This window comes from Rhinoderma darwinii, chromosome 1 (assembly GCF_050947455.1).
Source record: "Rhinoderma darwinii isolate aRhiDar2 chromosome 1, aRhiDar2.hap1, whole genome shotgun sequence".
Taxonomy (NCBI): Eukaryota; Metazoa; Chordata; class Amphibia; order Anura; family Rhinodermatidae; genus Rhinoderma; species Rhinoderma darwinii.
Window position 1 is genome coordinate 495,995,393 of NC_134687.1, and position 27,113 is coordinate 496,022,505.

Here is a 27,113-nt window from a genome sequence, read left to right on the forward strand (position 1 = left end):
GGAGAGTGTTCTTCACTTGGGTAGATGTTGTGAAGGGGTTTTTCTTCACCATGGAAAGGATTCTGTGATCATCCACCTTTTGTTGTCTTCCGTGGACGTCCAGGCCTTTTGGAGTTCACGAGATAACCAGTGCGCTTTTTTTTTCAAGAATGTACCAAACTGTTGACTTGGCCACTCCTAACATTTGTGCTATCTCTCTGATGGATTTCTTCTTTTTTTTCAGCCTAAGAATGGTCTGTTTCACTTGCATTGACACCTTCCTCAAATTAGTCAAATTTTGATAGCCTTTTTAAAATTAGGCCCCTCATTAACATTTTATCCCAACATTTTTTGGCAATTTACACCCCTCAAAAGAAATCTCAATTGATAAATCCCTGGTGCACTTCAAGGGCAGGCTGAAGTTTTGCCAATATTTGCAGAATAAGCGCACCAGGTACGGTTTCAAGGTCTACAAGCTGTGTGAATCTGAGACCAGATACACACATGCTTTCTGGACTTATGAGGGGAAGGACAGGACAATACAGCCCCCAGACAGTCCACCCTGCATAACAGCCAGTGGGAAGATAGTGTGGGACCTCCTACACCCACTGTTTGATCAGGGGTACTACTTGCACTTGGACAACTGGTACACAAGTATACCCCTATTCAAATGTCTTCTAGAACAAAAAAAACGGTGACGTGTGGGACGGTAAGAAAAAAACAGGCAAGACCAAGACCCTCATCAGCCAATCCCTGCAAATTGGCGTAATCAGGGCATAGCTGCAGGATGGGTTCCTATGTCTCAAATATAGAGACAAAAAAGATGTCTGCATGTTGAAATCTATACACGATGCCAGCTGCACCCCTGTCCGCACATGTGGCTTCACATCATCCACGATGATGCCTGTTTGCATACAGCCATATAATAACTATTGAAACCGTATAGTGACATGAGGAAAAGCAAAATCTGGTAGAAGAAATTGGCAGCATACCTTGTCCAAATGGCACTATATAATTCCTTTTTAGCTTACAGGAAAGCTGGCCACCTAGGTAGATAATTGGAGTACTAAGAAACAATTATTAAAATTATTTTGCTTGGAGGAGAGGTGGGGGGAAACTTCTGCTCCTCCAAATAATGTTTCCCGAATTGTTTCCTGGGCAGCACTTTCCTAGTAAAGTGCCTGCCACAAGAAAAAAAAAGGCAGGGCACAAAAAAAGGTGTCGTGTCTACGCAAAAAGGGGTATCCAAAAGGATACCATATATCAGTGCGACACTTGTCCGCCCAAACCTGCACTCTGCTTGTAAGACTGCTTCCGAATCTACCACACCTCCCTGGATTAAAAATGTGTTACTTTTAAATGCCCTACTCCCTCCCTTTATGATTCTGATCTTTTACCCATTTTTAAAATTGGACACACTAAAAAACCATTTAACAAAACTAAAAATTCTCATTATACCCCTAGATTAATAGCTAATACAATAACAAATGTGTTTGATGTGTACAATTCTTTTAGGTCTATGCTAGTGCCCAAAAATCATACAAGTAAAAATAAGGTCTCAAAACCCTTGTGGTGCTCCTACACTTCCAGGCACTGCTGTGTCCAAACAACATATTTAGACCACTTTAGGGGTATTTCTGAAGTCATAAGAAATAGCCTAATAAATGTTGAGGTGCTTTCCTTCACTTACATGCTCTGTGTCTGAAAAATCTGTCCTATAAATGACACATTTGTGAAAAATTTAAAATTTTATTTCTCATGCCAGATTTCCACTAAATTCAGCAAAAAAACTATGGGGTCATAAAAGTGATCACACCCCTAGATCAATTCTTTGAGGGGTGCAGTTTCCAAAATGTGGTCACTTCTTGGGGTTTTCCACTGTACTGATACCTCAGGAGCTCTGCATATGCGACATGGCACCTGAAAACCATTCGAGTAAAATCTGTGCTCCAGATGGCGCTCCTTCCCTTCTTAGCCCTGCCGTGTGCCCAGGCAGCAGATAATGGCCACATGTGTTATTGTGGGTAAAACGTCCCTTTATCTGTAGAATCGTGCGTCCATTAATTAATACAACCTTTATGGATGTACGATTTTGCAGGTAAAGGGCCGTTGTACCTGTAATAACGCATGGCCATTAACAGGGTATTTGACAGCCGCACTGAACATGGTGCCGGCGCGGTTGTTGGCCGCGTCGTAACCTTGTCAAGGCCGCTCCGTGTGGCCTTACCCTTTGCTTGTTGTTATTCAGTAGGAATGTTCAATGTTTACTTCCAGTGGACAGAATTCTTTCCATGGTCATGTGATGGACATACAGGTGCTGGGATTGTTAGAAGACACAGCTCTGATACACATACTGTTACAAGCCGTGCACCTGTGTCCATCACATGGCCATAGACAGAATTCTATCCACTGGAAATAAACAATGAATGTTCCTACTGACTAAAAACAAGTAGAGCTTTCGAGAACCATGAGGAATTAATACAGAAAGTATATTGGAAAATTGTATAACTTTTAATTCCACAAAAAAATTGCTGTAACCAGACATCCCCTTTAAGACCAAAAACTCTCATATCTTACACAACTGGCAGCCTGTGTCTTTTTTGCGCCATTTCTTTACTACTGAGTTCTATTGGAGAGACGTGGGTAGCAATGGGTTAAGAATATCAACTTTTTCAGAGCGAGGTGCTTGTCATAGAGTACCTCCATCATGGTTCCAGAAAGGAACCCTCACCCGGGAGTCAATTTCTGGAATAATTGGCTAATAAATGTCTGCCCTATACTCTGGCATTTCTTGGTTTAGTGCCCTAGTTCCTGGTGTCCAGTGGTTTAGACTCATCTCACGCCATTTTAGCGGCACTAGGAAGCGAAAGTCACTGTAAACTGCAGTACTGGGTGATACAGGGCTATACACGTGAGAAAGGACAGTGCATGAGACACTATAGTAAGGGCAGGTGCAGACCTGAGTTGGTCTTTCTGTTCTGCTCAATCAGAGGAGCAGAATAACTAAAATACAGAAAACGTTTTTTCCGTTGTACGACAGACACCATTAGCTTAAAGAGGCTCTGTCATCACATTATAAGTGCCCTATCTTCTACATAATGTGATCGGCACTATAATGTAGATTACAGCAGTGTTTTTTATTTAGAAAAACTATCATTTTTGACAGAGTTATGACCTATTTTAGCTTTATGTCTCTTAACGACACATACACAGATGGAATATGGCAGCTACAGGGCATAGGACATAACGAAAGGGACCCGTTCCTTACATCTTCTGCCATCTAGCTCTGTACTGCGCATGCACAGTTCAGAGCGACCCAATATAGTAGCAGGTTTGTAGGGGGAAAGCCAGCGCCATTTTGGAGAAGACCGGCTGCAGGTAAGGTGTGTGTGTCTGCGCGCAGCGGGGTTTGTGTGTGTGTGCGCGTGTGGGGGTGGGGGGTCTGTGTGTCGCGTGGTTGAATGTTTGGGGGGGTCTGTGTGTGTGTGTGTGTGGGGGGCGCTTGACGGAAAGCGGTGCTCGACAAAGCAGCGATGCTCGCCGCTGTTCCTTCAAAGCAGCCGCTTATCAGATGTTTTGAAAGATCAGCAGCGCCCCCCACAGACAAACCCCCCCCCCCCCAAACATGCAGGTAAGGTGTGTGTGTGTGCTTGGGGTGGTGGTTTGTGTGTGTGTGTTTGTGTGTGTGTGTGTGTGTATGTGTGCGGGTGGTTTGTGTGTGTGGGGGTCTGTTTGTGGCGCGGTTGCATGTTTTTTGGGGGGAGCAGTGGTGCGCGCCGCTGCTGCAGGTTCCTTCAAAACAGCTGATTGGTGGCTATGAAGGATTAGCGACACAAGAGCGCCGCTGATCCTTCACAGCTGCTTATCAGCTGTTTTCAAAGATCAGGAGCGAGCACCGCTGCTCCGTCGAGCGTCCGCCCCGCACACAAACCCCCCCAAACATGCAGGTATGGTGTGTGTGTGGGGAGGTTTGTTTGTGTGTAGGGGCGGTTTGTGTGTGGGGGGTCTGTGTGTGTGTTTGCATGTGTGTGCGCTAGGGTTGTCAGGATACCAGAATTTGGACTTCGATACCGATACTTTGTGTAGTATTGCGATACTCGATACCAAAACGATACTTTGCCAACAATAATAATTTTTAAAAAAAGTTCTTCCATTTTCTGATGTGAGGCGCGTGGTGTGATGAATTTTGAACCTCCATGTGCCTTGCATTAATAAGTGAAAGAAAGCAGTTTTATATTTTATAATAGCGTAAATATGAATGACGCCATAAATGTGTTATCACGGTCGCGACGATACAGAATATGTGTATATTTTATGTATTGAGACTATGTTTATTGTAAAAAATATGTGTTTCTTTAAAATTAACATCACTATTTTTTTTAAAACTTTAATGATTAGCCTGTGTACTGATCGTACACAGGCAGTTGTTAGGACATACCCAGGGGCGTAGCTAGGGGGGGCAGACGGAGCATGTGCCCCAGTCGTAACTTAAGAGGGGGGCGCCAGCGCCACCCCCTCCTGCACTATAATTTTACCTGCGTCTATAGGACACAGGTACAATTAGAAGCAATGAATGGCTGGGTACGTTCCGTGCCCGGCCATTCAGCGATTTTCTATGAGTGAAGCGGCGCGATACTTTGCGCCACTTGCGCTGTTGAAGGCGCTGATTGACAGGGAAAGTCATTCTGCCCTGCCAATCAGCACCTTTCATAGACGCTTTGTTCAACCCCAGGAGACTTGCGCAGAAGAGAGCAGGTCTCCATTGCCGCCGGACAGCACAGGAACAGGATTAAGGTGAGTTTGTATAGTTTGTTTTTTTATCGTAATAAAAAAGTGTGTGGCATTATCTACGGGGGGTGGCTTTATCTACAGGGGGGGGCTTTATCTATGGGGCTCAATCTACAGGAGGGCTATATACAGGGGTGGGCAATCTGTGGAGCACTATATACAGGGGTGGGCTATATGTACAGGGGGGCTATATACAGGGGTGGGCTATCTGTGGAGCACTATAGGGGAGCTATATGTGGGACACCATATACAGGGGTGGGCTATATGGGGGGCACTATCTACAGGGGGCTTTATGGGGGGCACTATCTACAGGGGGCTCTATGGCAGGCACTATCTACAGGGGGTAAGGTGTGTGTGGGACACAGTGTATGGTGCTATTATAATTAGAGGTGCAGTGTATGGCGCTATTATATTTAGGGGTGTAGTGTGTGGTATAATGAGAACTTTATCTTTGTTTATAGGTGTAGAAATGTTTGAGCTGTATTTATGTACTGAGCTTTGTTCTGGTACTGTATATATGTAATGAGCTGGGTTCTGGTGATGTATATATGTAATGAGCTTTGTTCTGGTGCTGTATATATGTACAGAGCTTGGTACTGGAGCTGTATTTATGTACTGAGCTTTGTTCTGATGCTGTATTTATGTACTGAGCTTTGTTCTGGTGCTGTATATATGTAATGAGCTTTGTTCTGGTGCTGTATATATGTAATGAGCTTGGTTCTGGTGTTGTGTATAGAACTATATTGCTTGTAAAATGTACAAATGTTTTTATGCTTGAGTTACATAAAAAAAATGTGGAAAAGAAATGACCCGTCATTGATTGGTAGAGAAAACAAACATGGTGAGCGGGGAAGGAGATGTCGGGAAAGAGGTTCGGGGGGGGGGGGCCAAACTGAATCTTTGCCCCGGGTGCCAGAGAACCTACTTACGCCTCTGGACATACCTCGGTATGCCCTAACAGGAAATATGGTCAGACTGTCTGCCCATATATGGTAAGTCCCTCGACCGCATCAGAGGGATTCCCCGTGATGCGATCCAATGGGTATCGCCTTCTCATTTTTCCCTTGAATGCTGCGGCCAGCTTTGATCGCAGCATTCAGGGGAATAACGGCGCAGATGAGAGGTTTCTCTGATATCCGCCTTTAGAGCCGGGCTGCGGCTGTGTGATACAGCCATTGCCTCGCTCCTGACAAGTGCGCGCGCAGTCAGCATGAGATAATGTGGCCGGCGCTGCACTAGTGAGCGGCGGCGCAGGCAGTGAAGACAGAACATGGGGGTGTTTTCCAGTGAGCACCCCATGTTCTGTCTTCAGTGCCGCCACTCATTAGTGCAGCGCTGGTCACATCACCTCATGCTGACCGCGCGCATACTTGTCAGGACTCGGGAGCGGGGCAATGGCTGTATTACACAGCCGCATTCCCGCACTCATACATTCATGTGTTACAATTCTAAACTGTGCGGCGGCAGCTTAGTATCAAAATACATGAAATAACGGTATCGAACTGTTTCAGGGTGCACGCTATCGAAACAGTATCGAAGTTTCGATGCATCGTGCAACCCTAGTGTTGCAGGGGTATTTGTGAGTGTGGGGGGTCTGTGTGTGGCACGGTTGCATGTTTGGGGGGGTTAATGTGTGTGTGGAGGGCACTCAACGGAGCAGCGGTGCTCGCCGGAGCAGCAATGCTCGCCGCTGTTCCTTCAAAACAACTGATTGGCAGCTTATCAGCTGTTTTGAAGGATCAGCACCGAGCACCTCTGCTCCCTTAAGCACCCCCTCCCCCACACAAACCCCCCCAAACATGCAGGTAAGGTGTAGGGGGGGGGGTTTGTGTGTGTGAGGGTTTTGTGTATGTGGCACGGTTGCATGTTTGGGGGGGTGTGTGTGTGTGTGTGTGTGAGGGGGGGGCGCTCGACGGGGCAGCGGTGCTCGCCGCTGTTCCTTCAAAACAGCTGATTGGAGGCTGTTTTGAAGGATCAGCGGAGGGCACCGTTGTTCCGTCGTTCCTTGCTTCTACTGTGAACAGCCGTGTAACTACATGGCGATTCACTGTAGAAGCAGCGGCATATTATTAACTTTTTTTAGTTTTGTTTTGCAGGTTCCACTGGACCGTTTGGATTACGTCGTAGATTCGTTGGACTACTTTCCCTTGGTTGAACATGATGGACATGTGTCTTTTTTAAACCATACTAACTATGTAACTTCGATTATCTACTTTTGTTTTGTTTTTTTAATAAAACGGTTATTGAGGATTTTGTGGGGGAGTTTTTATCTTAATAAAAATTATTTTATGTCTCTATTTTATTTAATACTTTATTACCACCTTAGTAATGGCTGTTGTCTGTTTGACGACGTCCATTACTAAGGCAGGGCTTTAGTGTTAGGGTATGTTCACACGGCGGGGGTCCGTAACGGCTGAAATTACGGGGATGTTTCAGCCTGAAAACATCCCCGTAATTTCAGCCGTACCGGCATGTGCAGGCGCTTGAACGCCGCGTCAATTACGGCCGTAATTAGCGCTGCTATTCATTGGAGTCAATGAATAACGGCTCCAATTACGGCCAAAGAAGTGACAGGTCACTTCTTCTACGCGGGCGTCTATTTACGCGCCGTCATTTGACAGCGGCGCGTAAATATACGCCTCGTGTGAACAGACAAACGTCTGCCCATTGCTTTCAATGGGCAGATGTTTGTCAGCGCTATTGAGGCGCTATTTTCAGACGTAATTCGGGGCAAAAACGCCCGAATTACGTCCGTAAATAGGCCGTGTGAACATACCCTTAGCCAGTAAAAAAGCTAGCACAAACCCCTCATTAATACCCCGGTACCCACCGTCACCAGGGATCGGGAAGAGCATCTGTAGTGATGGTCGGGCACTGGGACGGCCGCAGGCTGGTATTATTAGGCTGGAAAGGGCCAAAAACAGTGCCCCTTCGCAACCTGCTAATGCTAGGCTGCTGCTGCTATGTTGTATCTGGCTGGTTATGAAAATGGGGGGGGGAATGAATAAATTGATGAAAACTACGTGGGGTCCCCCCCATTTTCATAACCAGCCAGATACGATAAAGATGGTGCGGTACTGGATCATGCTCAGCTCTTCCCAAAACCCCTGGTGGCGATAGCTACTGTGGTAATAATGAGGGGTTAGTTGCAGCCTTTTTACTGGCTAACACTAAGCCCCGCCTTAGTAATGGACGTCGTCAGACAACTGCCATTACTAAGGTGGTAATAAAGTATTAAAAAACAGAGATATAACTCCCTGTTCACACAGAGCTTGCTGGCGCTGATTTTGATGCGGAAATCGCGTCAGAATCAGCGCCATAAAACCCCCGAAATCGTGCCGCATTGATTTCAATGGGAGGCAGAGGCGTTTTTTCCCCGGGTGGCTTTTGGCAGCTCACGGGGAAAAATAAGCGGCGTTTCCTTTCATGTGGCCTACGCCTCTGACCTCCCATTGAAATCTTTTCAGAGGTGTTTTTGCATTAGCTTCAACTGCCATGAAAATAGCGGAAAAAAGTGCAGTCAGTTCGGCTTCAAAATTCCTGAAGGAATTCTTAGGCCCCATTCACACGAGCGTTAATCACGTCCATGTGCTCTGCCTTGAAACAACACACAGCACACGGACCAATTGATTTCAATGGGGCCATTCACACATGCGTGATTTTTTTACGTAGCGAGAGTCCGCTACGTCAAGCTCACTGCATGTCCTAGATTGTTATCACGCACCTATGCGCCCATTGAAGTCAATGGGGGCGTGAAAACCATGCACCGCACATGGATGCACATGCGTGTGCATTGTGTGATTTGCCCATCAATTCAGTTGAAAATAATTTTTTTAAAAAAGATGTGCTTTGCGAGAGCGTGAGTAACGCATGCCACTCGCAAAACACACTGTTGCATAACGCAACACACACGGATCCGATTCACGTGCGTTTTTCACGCACGTGAATGAGGCTTTTGGCACATTTTTTTTTTCTGCCTGCAAAAAACTGTGTAATCAGGGCCTAAGGATGTATTCACACTGTGCAGCTTTCCCGCGTCTTTCCCGCGCAGCCGTAAATTACATCGAATAGCACATGCGTTTTTACCACAATTTTTACGATGCGGTTTTTGGCTGCGTGGCGAAAACCGAGCAAAACCGCACTCTTTGAATACACCCGAAGAAAATATATTTTGATTCAATTGAAAACTTCCCCGCACAACCCTCGTTAACCATTTTTTATTTTTATTTTTTTTAAACGTAGATCATCGAAGTAGTCCAATGTATCTACGACGTAGTCCAAACGGTCGAGCAGAACCTGCAAAACAAAAAAATAAAGTCAGTAATATAAAAAATAAAAATCTTCTCACCTACAGCGACTTCTGTCTTCTCCCTGCACCGCAATATAAACTACAGGCCAATGAAAAATAAGAAATAATAATAAAATACAGGCGTTTTTGACATGTTTTTCACGTTTTTTGACACATTTTGCATAATTATGAGTCCCATTGACTATGGGAACATTTGGCGTGCTTTACATGCCAAAGAATTGACAAGACACTTCTTTTTTTCTGCAACCCGTTTTAAAAAAAATCGTGTTGTATGTACTAACGCCGCGCTTTCCCATTGATGTAAATGGAAGGCTTAATCAAGCGTTTTTTGGCATTTAAAATGCATCAAAAACCGAGTCAAATACACGCCGTGTGAACATGTCAACTGAAAGGGGGGGGGGGGGGGTGAGATTCCCTCCCACATTTACAGCAGCTGTGAGTCAGGTTGCTTTGCCTTATTCACCTTGCTGTAATTCTGGGAAGTGCTCCCCCTGGTGGCCAACATTGGAAAACATGTCAAATTATTATTTCATTTTTAATACTTTCCACCTTGTGGAAGAAAAAAAACAAATACAGCAAAAAAACGTAAAGAATATAATAAAAACAAGTAACTTACTTTAAAAAAAAACATTTGCGATACATTCCCTTCAAGTTTTCACTTTTTTTACCATTGCTTTACGGAAAAAAAAATGGGATTTTTTTTTTTTACTTTTAATATATATTTTTTGGAACATTAAGGAGGCAAGGCTTCAAACGAGTATTAAGATGGCAGATCTGGGGGCCTTCATTAGGCCCCCAGGCTGCCATGACAACCAGCGGCACCCCCACGATCACATATGACCGCAGCATTTAAGGTGTTCACGGGCAGAATGAAAATGATCTTCGATTACGCCCAGAGGTATACGTTGGGGGAATTTGCGGACGTATACTACTGTATAGATATATACATTGCCCATAGGCTCCCATGATAAGAGCGTATACTACACTATCGTTTTTTGCAGTATGCCCCTGTATAGTTCACGTTGTTCAGTTCTCACGATGGGTAATGGGGAGACATCGATACCTCGAAAGTAGTGTAAAAATGCTTTGTGAACATAGCCTATAGGGTTCTTGCGGTCAATGTTATGGGGGTCTGCAGCTTGCTCTCTTATGGGGGTACTTCAAAAGTGGCCAGATCGTGCATGTAATATGTTCTTTTTTTTCAGAAAGTTAGAGAGTGGGTCCTCCAACACCTCCCATTTAATATGGACCCTGATCCTCGCCCCCTGTGTAGATGACGGGTATCTTCATGTCGGCGTGATATAAAACTTCCCTCCTACACTCGTCGCACCTTTCATTTCCGCGACGTGTCTCCAGCCGGTCACTTTCCGGCCATGTTTCCTTCTTCTCCCCCACCCTCCCTGGACAGACACTGTACTTCTTACCCCATACGCGCTAAACAATCTCAGACTGGCGCTCGTGCAACCACCTTCTATAACGTTGCTAGGCAATAGCAGTAAATCCTGACCAATCAGCGTTTTCGCTCTAGTGTTACCATGACTACACCGGCCGGGATATCCGGCGTTCGCCGTTGCTGGGAGACGCAGAGAGACCACTTTTCTCAACAACTTTTCATAGTTTGAGGAGAATTGTGCGGCCGGACCGTAGAACGGTAAGTGCAGCCTCCTTCTATTCCTCCGGTGTGCAGCGTTATGGCGGCACACAATGGTCTTAACGTAAAGCGCGGAAGTGCAGGGGAGATCTATGTAGAAGGCAATTATATCACTATTGTTAGGGAATAGCAGAATTGATTCTATGTATTGTTACATGAATATTCATTATCACAGTGCCTTAACATTACTGTGTTCATTACATCTTTACTGTGACTTCACTGTGTGTCTAAACCATGTATTATGATGCTGGGTAACGGGTAACCTATTTCACTTCTGTGACGTCACTGTGATAATTAGCAATAAGCTGTGACATCACTATTTTTATTATCCCAGTTCTGTGACATTATTCCTGTTCTGTGACATCACCATGGTCCTCAGCCATTAACTGTGACATAATCTTGTTTATTATCCCTGTTCTGTGACATCACTGTGGTGCTTTGTTATTAGCTGTGATATCACTGTTTATTATCCCTGTTCTGTGACATCACTGTGGTGCTTTGTTATTAGCTGTGATATCACTATGTTTATTATCCCAGTTCTGTGACATCACTGTCGTGCTTTGTTATTAGCTGTGATATCACTGTTTATTATCCCAGTTCTGTGACATTATCCCTGTTCTGTGACATCACCGTGGTCCTCAGCCACTAACTGTGATATCATCATGTTTATTATCCCAGTTCTCTGACATCACCGTGGTCCTCAGCCACTAACTGTGACATCATCATATTTATTATCCCTGTTCTGTGACATCACTGTCGTGCTTTGTTATTAGCTGTGATATCACTATGTTTATTATCCCAGTTCTGTGACATCACCGTGGTCCTCAGCCACTAACTGTGATATCATCATGTTTATTATCCCAGTTCTCTGACATCACTGTGGTCCTCAGCCATTAACTGTGACATCATCATGTTTATTATCCCTGTTCTGTGACGTCACTGTGGTGCTTTGTTATTAGCTGTGATATCACTAGGTTTATTATCCCAGTTCTGTGACATTATCCCTGTTCTCTGGCATCACCGTGGTCCTCAGCCATTAACTGTGACATCATCATGTTGATTACCCCTGTTCTGTGACATCACTGTGGTGCTTTGTTATTAGCTGTGATATCACTATGTTTATTATCCCAGTTCTGTGACATTATCCCTGTTCTCTGACATCACCGTGGTCCTCAGCCACTAACTGTGACATCATCTTGCTTACTGTCCCTGTTCTGTGACATCACCGTGGTCCTCAGCCACTAACCGTGACATCATCTTGCTTATTGTCCCTGTTCTGTGACATCACTGTAGTGCTTTGTTATTAGTTGTGATATCACTGTTTATTTTTCCAGTTCTGTGACATCACCGTGGTCCTCAGCCACTAACTGTGACATCACTGTAGTGCTTAGTTGTTAGCGGTTTATTATCTCCATTCATTGACATTAGCCCTATTCTGTGATGTCAGTGTTGTCCTTAGCTGTTTTATCATTATATTTATTATTTATTTTCTGTGACATTACAGTGTGCATTATTCCCATACTGGGACATCATCCTTTCCTGCAATTTCACAGGGTTGTTATCCATGTTCTGTGACATCACTGTGTCTGTTATTCCTGTTTTGTGACTGTGACACCACTATGACTATTAATTATTCCTGTGCTTTTACCTCGCTATAGTCATAACCGATGTGTTGTGACATTACTTTCTTTATTACATCTATATAGGAGTTGCACCTAGGCCCTTAGGTGGCCCCAAAGCCACTCTGCCACATACGAGAATACCAGCATTTAGTCTATGTAATGTTACATAATTATTTATTATCTCTGTGCCTTGACATTACTGTTTCATTATTTCTGGACTGTGACATCACTGTGTGCGTTATCCATGTATTAGAATCCTGAGTAACTTATTCCCTTGCTGTAACATCACAGTTTATTATCCCTGTTCTGTGACATTATCCCTGTTCTGTTACATCGGTTTTGTCCTTAGCCATTAGCTGTGACATCATTATGTTTATTATTCCTGTTTTGTGATATCACTGTGTGCATTATTCCCATACTGTGACATCACTCTTTCCTGCAACTTCACAGAGTTCATTTTATATGTAGTGTGATATCACTGTGTTTGTTATTCCTGTTTTGTGACTGTGTATGATCTCTTTAGGCTGGGTTCACACAACCTATTCTCAGGCGTAAACGAGGCCTTTTATGCCTCTAATTACGCCTGAAAATACGGCTCAAATACGTCGGCAAACATCTGCCGATTCATTTCAATGGGTTTGCCAACGTACTGTGCCGACGACCTGTAATTTTACACGTCGCTGTCAAAAGACGGCGCGTAAAATGAAAGCGTCGTCAAAGAAGTGCAGGACACTTCTTGGGACGTAATTTGAGCCGTTTTTTTAATTAACTTCTATGAAGAACAGCTCCAAATTACGGCCGTAATTGACGCCTCGCAAAACACGAGTACGAGCAATTACGTCTGAAATGCAGGAGCTGTTTTCTCCTGAAAACAGCTCCGTAATTTCAGCCATATCGGACGCTGCTGTGTGCACATACCCTTACAGTGATACATTTTGACCAAGGTTGCAGTGTGCTTATTCCCTGAACTATGACATCACTATAAGGGTATGTTCACACGCACTAATTACGGACGTAATTCGGGCGTTTTTGCCCCGAATTACGTCCGAAAAATGCGCCTCGATAGCGTTGAAAGCAATGGGCTGACGTTTGTCTGTTCACACGAGGCGTATATTTACGCGCCGCTGTCAAATGACGGCGCGTAAATAGACGCCCGCGTCAAAGAAGTGACCTGTCACTTCTTTGGGCGTAATTGGAGCCGTTATTCATTGACTCCAATGAAAAGCAGCGCCAATTACGTCCATAATGGACGCGCCGTTCAAGCGCCTGCACATGCCGTTACGGCTGAAATTACGGGGATGTTTCCTCCTGAAAACATCCCCGTAATTTCAGCCGTTACGGACGCTGTCGTGTGAACATACCCTGACTATTATTACATTGCTTTTACTTCACTTTAGTCAAAACCCATGTGTTGTAACATTGATATCTGTCACGGCTGTGGGGTATGTGGACCAACTGGACCTCTCCGCTGTAGCAGAGAAGCAGCTGGTCAAACGAAAAGTCTATGACAGACACTAGGGTGAGAGTACCTGGGTAGCTGGCTTGAATCAGACTATTGGAAGCTGAGTTGTGCCAGACTATCGGAAGCAGGCTTGTGCCAGACTATCCAGCAGGCTTGTGCCGGACTATCGGAAGCTGGCTTGTACCGGACCATTGGAAGCAGACTTGTGCTGGATAACCGGACATGAACACTGAAGTCTCGGACACGTGACTTGACACGGACACTGGACTTGAACACTGAAGTCGTCTCGGACACTTGACTTGGTTCGGACACCAGACACGGATAGTGCAGTCGTCTCAAACACTTGACTTGGCTAAGACTATTGGAAGCAGGATAAGGGATACAGGATACATCTAGGGAACCTTTGCAGGCAAACAGTGGGAAAGACACAACATTGCTCAGGCTATGTGGAAGTGGGCAGGGTACCTTTTAAAGTCCTGGGTATGCTGGGATTGGTAATGGGATGCATTTCCTGGTGCCCACACTGCCCTACAGGCATTGGCTGGAGGAGAGAGCAGTGTGTGCCGGCGTTTTAGAGGAAGGAGATGCCGGCAAGGCTTCAGAGCCCTGCGGTCGCGGCTGCCGGTGAGTGGGGAACGCCGGCGGTCAGTGACCGCGGGCTTTACAGTACACCCCCTTAAATCCCCTCTTCTTAGGTCCAGAGCATAGGAGGAACTTTTTGATGAGAGCTGGGGCATCCATATTCTCTTCAGGCCTTGACGGAGAGTTAGACGTGAAGCAGCTGCAGAAGACGTTCCGTCCAGTTCTAAAAACACTGTGCGAAAAGTTTCCAAGAATAGCTGTAGGTTGGAAGATTCCGGACACTCATGTTCCCAGATTCGCCCATGCCACAGCTTTGTCAGAGAGGAGGGAGACCATAAACGCAACCTTTGTCAGATCGTAGGGGAAGAGATGTGTGTACCATTGGATGTGGATCTTGCACTGGTTGAGAGCCCCTACAGGTTGTTTCATCTCCATTGTAATGAGGTGGAAGTGGCAACGAAGTTCCGGACCCAGAACTGACTGGAGTGCTGGCGGGCAGTGGAGTAGGTGGGGCAGCAACTGAAGCAAAATCCAAGCTTGTGGCAATAGCATTGACTGCTTGCAGGAGCTGATCCTGGCATTCTTGGAGATCTCGCACGTCTGCTTGCTTTGACTGTACCGGTTTCTTGCATTGACCAGCGGGATCCATGGCCTGAGCAAACTGTCACGGCTGTGAGGTATGTGGACCCACTGGGCCGCTCCGCCGTAGCGGAGTAGCAGCTGGTCAAATGGAAAGTCTATGACAGACACTAGGACAAGAGTACCTGGGTAGCAGGCTTGTGCCGGACTATCGGAAGCAGGCTTGTGCCGGACTATCGGAAGCAGGCTTGTGCCGGACTATCGGAAGCAGGCTTGTGCCGGACTATCGGAAGCAGGCTTGTGCCGGACTATCAGGAACAGGCTTGTGCCGGACTATCGGAAACAGGCATGTGCCGTACTATCAGAAGCTGGCTTGTACCGGACTATGGGAAGCACGCTAGTGCTGGATAGCAGGACTTGAACACTGAAGTTGTCTCGGACACTTGACTTGACACGGACACCGTGAAGTCGTCTCGGACATCGTGACGCATCGTGTGCATGGGGCCTTACAGTATTCATGGCTCCTAGTAGAGAATTTCTCCATAGACATGGAGTCTGACGGAAACTCTACGACTAAGGTCAAATACACAATGCGTTTTACGTAAGATTTCAAATAAACACATCTACATAATGCTACATTTTTCTGCACGTGAATTGACGTGCGGGGAAGGTTTTAAAATCTGCGAAGTGTCCATTTATCTTGCGTTTCCGTTTAAGAATTGTATCTGACAAGATTTAGTAAAAAAAAACACACCAAAATCTGCAGTACAATATTCGCACCTGTTTCCGCATTCATTTATTTTCCGTTTTGATGCACATTTTCTGCATCAAATTCTTCAACATGTGCATATAGCCTAAAATAGCTGTACAGGCTCAGTGCCAATGTCCATGAGCCCTTAGGCTGATCAGTCACACAGGACCTGCCCGCAGCACTGTTAATTAGTCTTGTATTTAAGATCTTTGATGGAAAACAAATTAATTTTATCAAATTGAATTGTCATTTTCATTAAACTGTGAAGGGAGTAATTTATGTACTGAAAGAAGTGTATCACTGCGGTGGGAAGTGAAACTAAATGTCTTGGAGACTTTTTCTTTTGATAGGTTAACAATTAATTACTGCTCTATTGATAGGCATACACAGCAAAAATACATTCCAGACGATGATAAATGGAATATATGTATATGATTTGGGTGATGCTGTGTTATTCTGACTAGTATTGGTGTTTTTTGTATCAGCCTCAGGTGCCAATTGGAATTAACTGGTTGCCAACTAAGGACAAGTATGGTCGTCATAAGCGGCAGGACGTTTCCGCATCAGGATGGGCATACTTATCAGGATGGGCATACTTATCCGGCTGATCGCACGGCCACAGCAAGTATGGGCAGACAGCTCAGGGTCTATTGAAAAACCCCAGGGCTGTCTGACCATATTTCCTGTTATTAGGTCATAATACCAGTACGCAGGCTAATGTACTGGCATATATCAGGTCCGTGCATTGCCCGGGAGCCTGGACCGCAAAAAGATAGGACATGCCTTATTACGGCCGCATTTTGCGGTCCAGGCTCATTGAAATGTATGTATACGGCCATGTGCACGGCCGGTGATTTTCGGGCGGTGACACTCCGCGGCCATCCGAGCTGCTAATCACGGTCGTGCACACCACTACGGTCGTGTGCATGAGGCCTTAGATGCAGGGTTCAAAAGCGATTGCTGCATCTAGATGGTTACTAGCCGATCGGCACCCCAGCAACGCAATCGCAATGGGGTGCCAATGGTTGCTATGGCAACCGGAGGCCTAACAATTGTCTCCTGGCCTGCCATGTACGGAAGCCTATTGGGTCCCATCCGGAGTCGAAGCCTAATAGGCTTGTTGTCAGTGTATATCTGACAGCTCAAATACTTTACTATGTAGGTAGGGCAGTGTGTTATAATAGCAATCAGGGCTTCATTCCTTCAAGTCCCCTAGTGGGACAAAAAAAAGTTAAAAAAGTAAATAAAAATGTTGTCCAAAAATATAAAATTAAAAGTTTCAAGTTCAAAAACAATAACCGCCCTTTCCCATAATATGTCTTTTATTATAGGAAAAAACGGAAAACATTAAAAAAGTAGACATTTCACCACGTCCGTTGCGACGCAAACTATAAAAATATCACATTATTTTTCGCGCACGGGGAACACTGTAAAAAAATAAACTAAAAAACAATCCAGAATCAGTTTTTTGGTCACCACCCCTCCCAAAAACAAAGAATAAAAAGTGATCAAAAAGTCGCATAAATTGTACTAATAAAAACTACAGCAGTCCCGCAAAAAACAAGACCTCCCACAGCTTTTTTGACGGAAAAATAAAAAAGTTATGGCTCTCAGGATATGGCGACACAAAAAAAATAACTAAAGCGGAAAAACCTGCTTGCGGGAAAAAGAAGGGACATGCCCTATCTTCGGGTGTTTACGCCTCTGACCTCCCATTGACATCAATGGGAGGCAGAGAAAACTTATTTCGCTGCCTTTTATGCCTGCGGCGCTCAATGGCCGAGGGCGAAAAACACCACGAACATCGGCGTGCAGGCAGAGAAAAATCTGCCTTCCTCCTGCAAAAAACTCAGTGTGAACCCAGCCTAATCGTATCGACCCGCAGAATAAAGTAAAAATGTAATTGATAGCCCACATATGAACACATTAAAAAAAAAAGGAATAAAAATCAATGTCAGAATTGCTGTTTTTTGGTCACCTTGTTTGCCATAAAAGGGAATAAAAAGTGATCAAAAAATCGCATGTACCCCAAAATGGGCCCTCACACTACAGCTGGGCAATTAATCTAAAAAAACCCGAAACCAAAATTCTGTGCAATTAATCTACGTCCTCTTGCACATTTAGGTTTTTTCAATTATTTTTTTCCTGCTTTAAACTGTATCTGCATCTCAACCCCTTCCCGACATCCGCCGTATATATACGGCGCTGACGGGAAGATGCTCCCGCAAACCGCAGTACAGTTACGTCGTGGTGATGGTGCGGGCTCAGGAGCAGAGCCGGCACCATCACCGTCGGGTGACCGCTGTATTATACAGCTGACAACCTCCTGTAACTGCCAGGACCGGAGCTATTCTCCGATCCGGCCGATTAACCCCTCAGATGCTGCGCTCAATAGAGCGCAGCATCTGATGGGTTTTAACCCGACCGGCAACCCAGCGATGCAATCGCTGGGTTGCTATGGCAATCGGAGGCCAAATAATGGCTTCCGTGTCTGCCTCATAGGCTTGCTGTCAGTGAATAGCTGACAGCACTAATACACTGCACTACGTATGTAGTGCAGTATATTAGAGTAGCGATCGGGCATCAGGCCCTCAAGTGCCCTAGTGGGACAAGTCAAAAAAGTACAAAAAAGTTCATAAAAATGTCGTAAAACAATAAAAACACACATGTTTCAAGTAAAAAAACAAAAAAACAAAACTGCCTTTTTTCCTATAATAAGTCTTTTATTATGGGAAAAATCATAATTTAAAAAAAAAACAAACAATACATAATTGGTATAGCCGCGTACGTAGTGACCCAAACTTTAAAACTATTATGTAATTGATTCCGCACGGTGAATGCCGTAAAAAAAATAAATGAAAAACTACACCAGAATCTTTGTTTTTAGGTCACATCTCCTCCCAAAAAATGCTATAAAAAGTGATCAAAAAGTCACATTTACTCCAAAATAGTACCAATAAAAACGACAATCCGTCCCGCCAAAAATAATCCCTGGCACAGTTTTATCCACGCAAAAATAAAAAAGTTATGGGTCTTAGAATACGGCGACACAGAAAACAAATGATTTTATAAAAAAAAGTTATTCTATTGTGCATAAGCTACAATACATAAAAAAACAATATAAATTTGGTATCACCGTAATCGTATCGCTCCGCAGAATACAGTTAACATGTAATTTATTGCGCACTCTGAATGCCGAAAACCCCCCAATAAAACACTATTCCAGAATTGCTTGTTTTTGGTAATTTCCTTTACCAAAAAATGAAATGAAAAGTGATCAAAAAGTCGTATGTGTTTCAAAATGGTACGAATAAAATCTACAGCCCGTCTTGCAAAAAAACGAGCCTGCACACAGCTTCATCAACCGAAAAATAAAAAAGCTATGGCACTAGTAATGCGGCGATGAAAAAACATCTCAATGTGCAGGCAGAAGGGGAACATTCCTTCAGTTTCAGGGCCATAGTATTTAGGAACTAGGAAGAAAAGGGACATATCACATCCGCTGGAAGTGAGGGCGCCCGTATTATACCAGCGCAAAACTTTCCCAGCAAAATTTCCCAAACTACAAAGGAGAAAATGTCCCCAAAATGTACAGAGTGTTACAAAAGGGGGATAAGAAAGAAAACCGTTTATCAGTGTGACACCGACCTGCGCATAACGGATCGCTTCACATCGTAACACACAGCTATGGATAATTGTATTATTTACCCCATTATTATACCCTCTTATTATGCCCCGATGTACTCCTCACAGCTTAGATATACCCCCACATTATAAACTGAAATACCAGCAAAACCCCAAACAGAACTATTACCAAGCAAAATCCAAGCTCAAAATGGCGGTCTTTCCCTTCTTAGCCCTACAGTGTGCCCAAATAGCAATTTATGTCCACAGGTAAGGCATTACCATACCCGGGAGAACCCACCTAACAATTTATGGGGTAAGATTTACCAGTGGCACAAGCTGGGCACAACATATTGTGCGGTGAAAAGGCATATCAGTGGAAAGATTGCAATTTTCACTTTGCACCATCCACCGCATATTCATTTCTGAAAAACACCTCTGGAGTCTAAATTCTCACTACACCCCTTGATAAATGCCATTAAGAGTGTAGTTTCTAAAATTTGTTTGGCACATCAGGGCTTTTCCAAATGCAACATGGCGTCCGCAAACCATTGGAGCAAAATCTACGCTCCAAAAGTTAAACACCGCTCCTTTTCTTCTAAATGCTCCCATATATGTAAACAGCAGTTTATAACCACATATGGGGTGTTACCGTACTCTGTGGAGAAATTGCATTGCAAATGTTGGGGTGCTTTTTATTCTTTATTTCTTGTGAAAATGAAAAATGTTGATCTAAAACTGCATCTTATTGAAAAAAAGTTAAATTTTTCATTTTCACTGCTTAATTCTAATTAATTCAGCAAAAAACCTTTGGAATCAAAATTCTCACTATACCCCTAGATTATTCCTAAGGGGGTGCAGTTTCCCATATAGAGTCACTTTTGGGGTGTTTCCACTGTTCTAGTAGTACAGGGACTCAGCAAATGTGACATGGTCCCCAGAAACCATTCCAAAATCCAAATGGTGCTCCTTCCATTCTGAGCCCTACCGTGTGTCCAAACAGCAGTTTAGGACCACATATCGTGTATTGTTTTACTCGGGAGAAATTGCTTTACAAATGTTGCAGTGCTTTTTCTACTTTAGTCCTTGTGGAAATTTCAAAAAATGAGCTAAACCTACATTGTCTTTGAAAAAATGTAGATTTTCATTTTCACGGCCTACTTCCAATAATTTCTGTAAAACACCTGTGGGGTCAAAATGCTCACTATACCCCTAGATAATTTCCTCAAGGTGTGTAGTTTCCAAAATGGGGTCACTTGTTGGGGGTTTCCACTGTTTTGTCCCCTCAGGGGCTTTGCAAATGCGACATGGCTTCCGCAAACCATTCCTGCTAAATTTGAGCTCCAAGAGCCAAATGACACTCTTTCACTTCTCAGCCTCGCCGTGTGTCCAAACAGCCGGTTATGACCACATATGGGGTATTGTTTTCCTCGGGAGAAATTGCTCTACAAATGTTGTGGTGCTTTTTCTCCTTTAGTCCTTTTGGAAATGCAAATTTTTTTTCTAAACCTACATTTTATTTGAAAAAATGTCGATTTTCATTTTCATGGCCTAGTTCCAAAAATTTCTGCAAAAAAATTGTCGGGTCAAAATGCTTACTATACTCCTAAATAAATTCCTTGAGGGGTGTAGTTTCCCAAATGGGGTCACTTTTGGGGGGTTTCCACTATTTTGGTACCACAAGACCTCCTCAAACCAGACATGGTGCCTAAAATATATTCTAATAGAAAGGAGGCCCCAAAATCCTCTAGGTACTACTTTGCTTCTGAGGCCTGTGCTTCAGTCCATTAGCACACTAGAGCCACATGTGGGATATTTCCTAAAACTGCAGAACCTGGGCAATAAATATTGAGTTGCATTTCTCTGGTAAAACCTTCTGTGTTACAAAAAAAATGGATTCAAAATTAATTTCTGCAAAAAAAAAAATGAACTTTGTAAAATTTCACCTCTACTTTGCTTTAATTCCTGCGAAATGTCTAAAGGGTTAAGAAACTTTCTAAATGCTGTTTTGAATACTTTGAGGGGTGCAGTTTTTAAAATGGGGTGACTTATTGGGCGTTTCTAATATATAAGGCCTTAAAAGCCACTTCACAACTGAACTGACCCCTGTAAAAATAGCCTTTTGAAATTTTCTTGAAAATGTAAGAAATTGCTGCTAAAGTTCTAGGCCTTGTAACGTCCTAGAAAAATAAAAGAATGTTCAGCAACTATAGCAATCTAAAGTAGACATATGGGGGATGTTAATTAGCAACTATTTTGTGTGGTATAACTATCTGTCTTACAAGCAGATACATTTAAATTTAGAAAAATGCAAATTTTTGCAATTTTTCGTTAAACTTTGGTGTTTTTCACATTTAAATACTAAAAGTATCGACCAAATTTTACTACTAACTTAAAGTCCAATGTGTCACGAGAAAACAGTCTCAGAATCGCTTGGATAGGTAAAAGCATTCCGAAGTTATTACCACATAAAGTGAAACATGTCAGATTTAAAAAATGAGGCTCTGTCAGAAAGGTCAAAAGTGACCAAAGCGGGAAGGGGTTAAGGACGCAGATACAGTTGAATCCAATAGTTGATCAGGGTCATTATACTGTGTAGGGGCAGCTATGACGGACCGTATACTCTGTGGAGGGCAGTTATGCAGGGCATTATACTGTGTGAGGGCATCTATGGGGGCATTATACTGTGTGGAGGGCAGCTACGGAGGGGCATTATACCATGGAGGGCAGTTATAGGGGCATTATACTGTATAGAAGTAGCTATGGGGACATTATAATGTGTGGGAGCAGCTATAGGGGGCATTATGCTGTATGGGGAGCACTATAGGGGCAATATACGGAGTGGGGGCAGTGTCAGGGGGTATATTATATACAGAAGTATACAGCAGACTCTGAAGAAATATTAATTCAATGGTGTAGCATGCAAATAGGGGGTGTGGCATGCAAAAAGGGGTGTGGCCTAAATAATAGTTCATTAATCGTAATCGAAGTTACATGTTCAATTAATCGTGATTTTGATTTAGGTCATAATCGCCCAGCCCTACCTCAGACAGCTCCGTTGGCGAAAAAATAAAAAGGTTCTGTCAGAATATGATGACAAAAAATGTTCAGAGTGTGTTCCAAAAGGGGGATAAGACCTGGCACCATTTATCAGTGCACTGGCCACATATCTATGGATTATTATTTATTTACTGCATTATTATACCACCTTATTATTCCCTGATGTACTGCACACAGCTTACATATGCCCCCTCATCATAAACTGAACTACCAGTAAAACCCTAAACAGATACTGCCAAGCAAAATCCACGCTCCTAAAACCAAATGGCGCTCCCTCCCTTCTGAGACCCTACAATGTGGCCAAACTTCAGTTTACTTCCACATATATGGCATTAACAGTTTGTAGGTATTTGTCTGCAGTGGCACAAACTGGGCACAACATATTGTGCACTAAAATGGCATATCAGTTTAAGAGTGCAAAATGCCTTGAGGGGTGCAGATTACAAAATGGGGTCACTTCTTGGGGTTTTTCAATGCACTCTGGTACCTATGGGAGCTCTACAAATGTGACATGGCTCCCGAACACCAATCCAGCAAAATCTGCGCTCTAAAAGCCAAATGGCACTCTTTCCATTTTGAGCTTTGCCATGTGCCCAAACAGCAGTTTAGGGCCACATATGGGGTATTGTCATAAAAAATTGAGTAACAAATTGTGTGGTGTTTTTTCTCCTATTACTTCTTGTGAAAATAAAAAATTGGGAGCTAATACTACATATTTTTGGAAAAAATAAAATATTTCATTTTCACTGCCTAATTCTTATAAAATCTATGACACCTGTGAGGTTAAAATGCTCACTACACTCCTAAATTAATGCCCTGAAGGGTGTAGTTTTTAAAATGGAGTAACTTTTAAGGGGTTTCCCCTGTACTGGTACCTCAGGGGCTCTGTAAATGCAACATGGCACCCAAAAACCAATCAAGCAAAGTCTGCATGCCAAATAGTTCTCCTGCCGTTCTAAGCCCTACTGTGTGTCCAAACAGCAGTTTCTGACCACATATGGGATATTGCCGTACTCGAGAGAAATTGGTTTACAAGTGTTGGGGTTCTTTTTCTCCTTTATTCCTTGAGATAATGAAAAAATGCAACATTTTAGTGGAACAAATGTTGATTTTTATTTTTATAGCAGCTGTGCTGCAGGAGGAAGCTCCGCCCCGCTCCACCTCGTCACCTGACTGGTCTGACAAGCTGTGCCCCATTCTGTCTCTACTTCCCCGCGAAACTGCTGTTCTGTACTGCACAAAATGATACAGTACGGAACAGCAGTTCCGTGGGGAAGCAGGGACTCCTCGTATATAGCCACACCGCCCTGTAGATACCACCCCTCTTGTAGATAGCGCCACCACCCCGCTGTAAATGACACCCCCTCTTGCAGATCGCGCACCCACCCCTTGCAGAACGCACCCCCCTTGTGTTTCGCACCACCACGCCCCCTTGTAGATTACACCCCCACCCCCCTTGTAGATCGCAGCAGCCCCCCCAACCTTCTTGTAGATAGCACCACTGTAGCTCCCACTAGGAGCTGCATCCGCGGTCAGAGCGTCGGCATCCTCTGGCCGGGGATTCAGCTCCTAGTGGCAGCTACAGTGGCGCCATCTACAAGAAGGATGGGGGTGAGGGTGCGATCTACATGTGGGGGGTGCGATCTACAAGGGAGGGGGGGTGCGATCTACAAGAGGGGTGGGGGTGTGATCTACAAGGGGGGATGCTGCAATCTACATGGGGGTGGGGGTGCGATCTACAAGGGGGTGGGGATGCTATCTGCAAGGGGGTGCTATCTGCAAGGGTGTGTGGTACTATATGGGGGGTCACTATGTCACTATATGTGGGCACTGTGTTACTATCTACATGGGCACTGTGGTGTTTTCAGGGGATTGGGATCAAAAAAACCTGACAAAGGAAATCGATTTCAAGACACTGATGCAAAATTGACATGAAAAATTGACAATTTGATCAGTTTTTAATGGCCATGTTTTTTTCTCTCATGTGAATGTAGCCTAAATGACCGATGCCAGGAGTCGCTTTGACATGTACCGTGGTCGAGCCAGGAAATCCAGCTGACACACGGACCGTTTTTCATGGTCCAATCACGGTCGTGTGAATCGGGCCTTAATATCATTTATTTAACCCTCTATGGTGGGGCCAGTACTGCACAGTGTCCTGCTCAGACTTCAGATACTATAATGTAATCTCGCCCCAGATTGCCCACTCGGCGCTATCTGCCTGGCACTGCTGCAATTTACACTGCTCTCGCCTGCAATGTCTGAGACCGGCTGGGGTGGTGACGGGCAGAGGAGGATGTTAGTGCACGCAGCGCATCATTGATTATAGATACTGTAAACCTGTTCCCTGCCGGGGAACACAGAAGTTAGAATCAATTAGATAGACATTTTTCCAATTGTATTTCTGATTAAAAAAAAAGTATTTGCAGAGGTTAAAAGCTGTTAGGTTACGTACAATTATAGCAATATATGTGAAGTTATTTATATAAAGAAAATAATTTATTAAATTATCTCTTGGTATTACTGTTAAATAAATGGAAAAAAATAAGAAACTCAAGACTTAAATCGAAAATCGCCCCTAGTCTTGAAAAAAAAAAAAATCGAGATTTTATTTTTTGGCATAATTGCCCAGCCCTAGTTTCCACTGTTTTGGCTTCTCAGGGGCTTTGAAAATGCAACATGGCACCCAAAAACCATTCCAGCAAAACGTGAGCTCCAAAAGTCAAATGGTGCTTTTTCCCTTCTGAGCCCTGCTGTGTGTCCAAATAGCAGTTTATTACCACATATGGGTATTTCAGTACTCGGGAGACATTGCTTTACAAATGTTGGGGTGCTTTTTCACCTTTATTCCTTGTAAAAATTGTAAGTTTTATCAGAAAAAATTTAGATTTTCAATTTCACTGCCTAATTCCACTAAATTCAGCAAAAGACTAATACTCACTATAGCGCTCAATAAATTCCTTGGGTGTCGTTTGCCACATGGGGTCACTTTTGTGGGGTTTCCACTGTTTTGGTCGCTCAGGGGCTTTGCAAATGTGACGTGGCACCGCAAACCATTCTACCAAGATTTGAGCTCCAATAGTTAAATGGTGCTCCTTCCCTTCTAAGCCCTGCAGTGTGTCCTAACAGCCATTTATTACTACATATGGGGTATTACTGTTCTCAGAAGAGTTTGCTTTACAAATGTCGGGGTTCTTTATCTCCTTTTTCTATTGAGAAAATGAAAAAGTCTGAGCTAAAACTACATGTTATTAGAAAAAAATGTAGATTTTCATTTTCACAGCCTCATGCACACAAACGTATTTTTTCCCTCCTGTAAATACTGGCGTAAATACGGGTCCTTGGTCACACGTATTCGACCCGTATTGCACCAGTATTTACGGACCCGTGCCCGTAAATACGGGTCCGGTGTCACCAGTTTTCCACCCGTAATTACAGGCACGTTTTTGCTGCAAAATTGCACTGCACTAATCGGCAGCCCCTTCTCTCTATCAGTGCAGGATAGAGAGAAGGGGCAGAGCCCTTTCCAAGGTAAAAGTAAAAGAAATTCATACTTACCCGGCCGTTGCCTTGGTGACGCGTCCCTCTCTTGACATCCAGCCCGACCTCCCTGGATGACGAGGCAGTCCATGTGACCGCTGCAGCCTGTGATTGGCCTGTGATTGGCTGCAGCAGTCACATGGGCTGAAACGTCATTCCGGGAGGCCGGACTGGAGGAAAAAGCAGGGAGTTCTGGGTAAGTATGAACGTCTTTTTTTTTTATAGGTTGAGCTACAGTGAAGGAAATAAGTATTTGATCCCTTGCTGATTTTGTACGTTTGCCCACTGTCAAAGTCATGAACAGTCTAGAATTTTTAGGCTAGGTTAATTTTACCAGTGAGAGATAGATTATATTAAAAAAAAACAGAAAATCACATAGTCAAAATGATATATATTTATTTGCATTGTGCACAGAGAAATAAGTATTTGATCCCCTACCAACCATTAAGAGTTCAGCCTCCTCCAGACCAGTTACACGCTCCAAATCAACTTGGTGCCTGCATTAAAGACAGCTGTCTTAAATGGTCACCTGTATAAAAGACTCCTGTCCACAGACTCAATTAATCAGTCTGACTCTAACCTCTACAACATGGGCAAGACCAAAGAGCTTTCTAAGGATGTCAGGGACAAGATGATAGACCTGCACAAGGCTGGAATGGGCTACAAAACCATAAGTAAGACGCTGGGTGAGAAGGAGACAACTGTTGGTGCAATAGTAAGAAAATGGAAGACATACAAAATGACTGTCAATCGACATCGAGCTGGGGCTCCATGCAAAATCTCACCTCGTGGGGTATCCTTGATCCTGAGGAAGGTGAGAGCTCAGCCGAAAACTACAAGGGGGGAACTTGTTAATGATCTCAAGGCAGCTGGGACCACAGTCACCAAGAAAACCATTGGTAACACAGTACGCCGTAATGGATTAAAATCCTGCAGTGCCCGCAAGGTCCCCCTGCTCAAGAAGGCACATGTACAGGCCTGTCTGAAGTTTGCAAATGAACATCTGGATGATTCTGAGAGTGATTGGTAGAAAGTGCTGTGGTCAGATGAGACTAAAATTGAGCTCTTTGGCATTAACTCAACTCGCCGTGTTTGGAGGAAGAGAAATGCTGCCTATGACCCAAAGAACATAGTCCCCACTGTCAAGCATGGAGGTGGAAACATTA

The 27,113-nt window shown here is 43.9% G+C and overlaps 1 protein-coding gene across 4 annotated transcripts in view; it reads left to right on the forward strand.

Moving 5' to 3' along the window:
• Nucleotides 1–10,452: 10,452 nt before the first annotated feature.
• The window catches only part of LOC142659482 (uncharacterized), a 143,102-nt gene continuing 126,441 nt past the window's right edge, over nucleotides 10,453–27,113 (forward strand). The window contains exon 1 of one of the 4 annotated variants that reach the window (XM_075835675.1): nucleotides 10,453–10,727. The gene's annotated coding sequence lies outside the window, so the exon portion shown is untranslated. The remainder of the gene's footprint in view (nucleotides 10,728–27,113) is intronic. The other 3 variants (XM_075835658.1, XM_075835666.1, XM_075835684.1) reach the window with 3 other exon arrangements.